This window comes from Hypomesus transpacificus, chromosome 9 (assembly GCF_021917145.1).
Source record: "Hypomesus transpacificus isolate Combined female chromosome 9, fHypTra1, whole genome shotgun sequence".
Lineage (NCBI taxonomy): Eukaryota > Metazoa > Chordata > Actinopteri > Osmeriformes > Osmeridae > Hypomesus > Hypomesus transpacificus.
Window position 1 is genome coordinate 16,366,681 of NC_061068.1, and position 5,087 is coordinate 16,371,767.

Genomic DNA, 5,087 nt, shown 5'->3' on the forward strand with positions numbered 1-5,087 from the left:
CTTTTGCGAGTGTTGTCTGACATATATTCCTGCGGCTCACGCTGCTGCGGCTCACGCTGCTGCGTGTTTTACTTGCATGTGATAGTTTTGGCTGGAAGTACTCCGGTGATAACTAAACTCAGCCTGACAATCAGTAGGCTACACACAGCCTTAGTTTTGTCAACCGAGCCGTCTCAAAACTTTTTTAAATGGAACTTCCCATCTAAAATCCCTCTCTCCATCATTGAACTACCGTCTGCAGTCGAAATCATGTGACGACAGGTGATTCTCAGGGTCAAAAAGAAACCTGCGTTAACGGCACTATTTCTTTTTTGCGTTAAAATTTGATTGACAGCCCTACTCTTTATTAATTAACATGTAGGCAAATTTGGTCAATGCATATTTTTCCCAGAAGCTTGAATCTTATGTCAGCATTTATAAAAGCAGGGAGCATATATATATGCTCCCTGCTTTTGTGATGCCGATGTTCCTTAGGTAGCAGTACGGACCTACGTACTTCTAATACTTATGGTCTAACATTCTCACCTTTTCCGTGTAGCCCAGAAACTAAAGGAGTTCTTCGTTCCTCAATGTTTTCGGTAGGGTTAGTCATTCTGGAGGAGAAAAGTGCTTGCTCGAGTCTCGCACACGCTGTTACCTACTCTAGCACTACTGTAGCACTAGCCACTAGCTGCTACAGTACTGATGGTGGCAAGGTAAATCAAGAAATACAGTGACTAAGCACTAAAATACATGTCTAAAACCAAGAAAACTATGTATATACTTCATCAGTCTGCTATAACGTGAAAAACCTAATTTGAACTGAATAATATTCCTAAACTGCTCAACTATAACTCTCTGTCTATGTAACAACAAAAGTCACAAAATGTTTCAAAGTAGAGAAGACTCCATAGCCGTTGAAAAGTATTTTCCCCCCAATTCATTTGAGTCCCATGACATCACTGTAGCTTTACGCCGTCATTTTACCGACCGACATGGTCTCAGTCATGCCTGCAATATGTTGTGCAGTTGGCTGCAACAACAGCCGAACCCCGGACTGGCATTCATTCTATACCAAAAGACTAAGGATAATTATCCTACTATTCTTAAAATGGACACCATATTAATAGCTGGAGTTGTAGATCCTCTGTAAACCTTTTGTAGGCCTCGTTTCCCTTCCCTTCATGTTCTTCCAATGATGAACACACCTCAGGGCTCGACACATCTCATCCGCTTGTCCGGGACAAGTGTATTTTTTTGTAAGGCCAGTGAAAGAGAAATGTTCGTGCCATACTGGACAAGTTAACCTCAAACAAAATAAAATGCCATATTACTTAACGTTATGTGCAGTGCCCGCTCATTATGTCTATTTAACCGATTTTAAAGTTGCTAGCTTTTTTCCTCTGTGTTTCGGTGAAGTTGATCATTTCATCTTGGTGAACTGTGCACCAAAAAGGTTGAGGAGGACAGCCCTTAAGAGAGAAAGCGATTCCCCATTGGTCTGTCGCATCACAATTTTTATTTGGGTCACGAAAGTCTTGAAATTTGAGTGAGAATGTGTCGCCCGCATAGTAGGCGGCAGCCATGTCTTGGTCACCTGTTACACTGTATTGACGTTAGCCTCAGAGTCAGATTCGGGCCTCAATGGCAGTTTTCACAATGCTGTATTTCACTCCATTCTACACCTAAAACATCAGGGAGGACTGCTTTTTGTAGATACGAGCCTGCTGAAGATAGCCAGAATCTCTTCTCCTGTCTGGCCCCCCAGTGGTGGAATCAACTCCCCACCTCACTTAGAGACACTGACTGTTCTCCACCTTTAAGAAAAGGCTAAAGACGCACTTGTTCCGGGAGTACAACGGTACTCAGGAATGGTTTGCTTGACCCGATGTTAGTTTCCGCAAGGATCACAATGACTCTTGCTTAGTGACTTGTTGCTCTTGTGGTTAGTGGTAACTGATTTAAATTGTTGTACTCGCTGTGATATATTGTTTTTATTGTTTGTAGTTTTTTCTACAGGTACACTTGCACTTATAGCGGTTCACGTTGTTTAATTGTAACTTGTTTAACTACATGCTCTTATGGTTCTTCCCTTTGGCACTTATGTAGGTTGTTCACAATATGTGCTTCATGTTTTGACAACTCGCAATGTTTTTGGGGCTATCTTGCTGTTATTATCAGTGACCTATGCATTTTGTAACGCTCTCTCTTGGAAGTCGCTTTGGATAAAAGCGTCTGCTAAATGAATAAATGTAAATGTAAATCTCAGATTTCTTTCACCCATCCAGCCACAGCATATTGATAAACATCCGTAATCTTGAAAGCCTTCAAGCTATCCCCACTGTATGGGGAGGGGTTATGCACAAGATAAGTGTTTAAAGCTTTATCATGGAATGCCAATTGGGGCAAGCCCGGGGCAGATAAGGGACAAAAGAAAACTGGGGGGTAACAAATAAGGACGGAACCTGTAATTGAAACTTTCTCAAAGATATCTCTGTCTTTCTCTCTCATTCAAATGGGCAGTGTGGGCGGCCATACTGGGCGAGATCGGTCGTGAATTTGGCGGCGTTCTATTTGGAAGTGACGTAGGTGGCATCTATGAATAACGCATGTTAGTTCATTCTGCAATAGCTTTGATTGGTGGGAGGACGTCCTCCGGAAGTAGTATTAAGTACCATGAATGTCCAGGGCAGGGGTCACTAAACGGTGGACCGCGGTCCGAGTCCGGACCCAGGCGGCTTCCTATCCGGACCCGGACCTTTAGCCGATATATTATAAGCCAATGGAATTAATTCATTTTGACGGAACGTTTCCATTTTAACCGGCACATTTTTTATAGCCTTTACGCTATTTATTATGTTTATGGTTTTCCTACTAGATTTGGTTTCTATCTTCTGTGTCCAATCCAAAGATCCAATCAGGAGCTGTAATGGCAATCACCATGGCAACTCACTCACTAAACGTTGGCCGCAACCTCTGTGGGTCACGCAGGTTGTGTGTGTCATTCGCAACAACGCAGGCTAATCGATTTGCTAACGGTAGCTAGCCTACCTGTTCTTCCTTAGCAAAAATAATGGCGTGACAAAACCCAGCGAAAAGTTGATTCCGAAAAATCTAACGTGAAACGTCACTAATAGACACTGAACAAAATTACCCCCAGAACTCTGGTCTATGGGAGAAAGATGCCCAGGGGCACAGGCACTGTGCCTAAACCCAAGTCAATTTTGAATGGGAGTCAATGGGAGAGGTAAGGGCCAGAAAAATAAACCATGGTCCGTTCCGGACCCTCGACTGAATGGAAATTTGGTGAGTGGACCTTTTGAGTTTCTAATTGAGTACCCCTAGTCTAGGGGATTTAGCCCACCAGCCGCTGGGTTTTGTATTGAAGTCAATGCAGTCAGAGGAGGACGGAGGCTAGCTGTCCTCTGGATGCACCATGGTTCTAGCCAATGACTGTTGGATGATCCTCCTATTCTTCCCCTGATGAGCCTCCACTGGTATATAACATGATAAGTATTTCATCATATTATCTTAAAGTTTTTCCCAATTGTTACAGTTTTTCACAATTGTTAACACATGTTTCTCAAAACTAAAACGTCCATCCATTCTGCCGCTTGTTCGGGGCTCGGGTCGCGGGGGCAGCAACCTAAGCAGGGAGGCCCAGACTTCCCTCTACCCGGCCACTTCCACCAGCTCTTCCTGGGGTACCCCGAAGCGTTCCCAGGCCAGCCGAGAGACATAGTCCCTCCAGCGTGTCCTGGGTCTTCCCAGGGGCCTCTTCCCAGTGGGTGCTCTAGATATAGTCTGCCTCACCTCGACGCATTGCATCGGCTCCGGAACCAGTCTCCTTGAAAGGGGCTGGACTCTCTTCCACTCTGGAGTTGCCCTTGGTGAGTGGCGTCGAGCTGGGTTGGGAATACTTGTTTCCCCTCGGTTCGGCGCCTGTATGTTGGGGTTCACCCCGGTGGACGAGAGGGTAGCCTCCCTCCGCCTTTGGGTGGGGGGACAGGTCCTCACCATTGTTTGTGCTTACGCACCAAACAGCAGCTCAGAGTACCCACCCTTTTTGGAGTCTCTGGGGGACATGCCCTCGTCCTCCTGGGGGACTTCAATGCTCATGTGGGCAATGACAGTGAGTCCTGGAGGGGCGTGATTGGGGGGAACGGCCCCCGATCTGAACCCAAGTGGTGCTTTGTTGTTGGACTTCTGTGCTAGACACGGCTTGTCCATAACGAACACCAGTATGGTGCATGTAGAAAGCTTGTCCAGGGCACTTTTCTTCACACACTTTACATAGGGCTAAATAAGAGAAATAGCCATGTCAGACATGATCATAAGCACTTCTTTTCAGACATGCACGTCAGTGATGACTTTCTCTCAGAGCAGATTACCAAATCTACCAGTGAGGATGAAGGGAGGATAAAAAGCCTGGGTACAACATTTAAATACCAGTGACTGTAAGTGCAACTCAATATGACAAATTGACCAGACTAAACAGACTCTGAGTTCCTGGCTAACCATGCTACTATTAAAGCTGACAGCACAGGTGTCCGCTGTAACCAAGCATCTAGCTCAGATGGTGAAACCTGTTGAAAAGTTAACTTCTGGAAGCCCTCCCTCAACCATGGGTTGTCCCCAGCCACCAGTAAATTTGTAGGAATAACAGTAGGAATAACAAAAATTAAATGTAAGTGTTGTCCCCAAAGAGGAGGACGAGGAGGACAAGGAAGAGGACAAGGAAGAGGACAAGGAAGAGGACAAGGAGGAGGATAGGGAGGAGGAAGAGGAAGAGGAGGATGACAAGAAGAAGGAGGATGAGGAGGAAAAGAAGAAGAAGGAGGAGGAGAAAGAAGGAGAACGGTGTTCTCTAATGAGATTCGGGACGCCGTGGTTGACCATGTGCTCAACCATGGTTTGAGCATGAGGGAGGCTGGCCAGAGGGTCCAACCAAATCTCAGCCGCTTCACAGTTGCTGCCATCATTAGAACCTTTAGAATGGAGAACAGGTATGAATTATATTTGCCTTGTGTACTAAAATACTGCATATCATTACAGTGTGCTCACTGTATTTTGCAGGACTGAAAGAGAACCACACCGTGGAGGAAGAA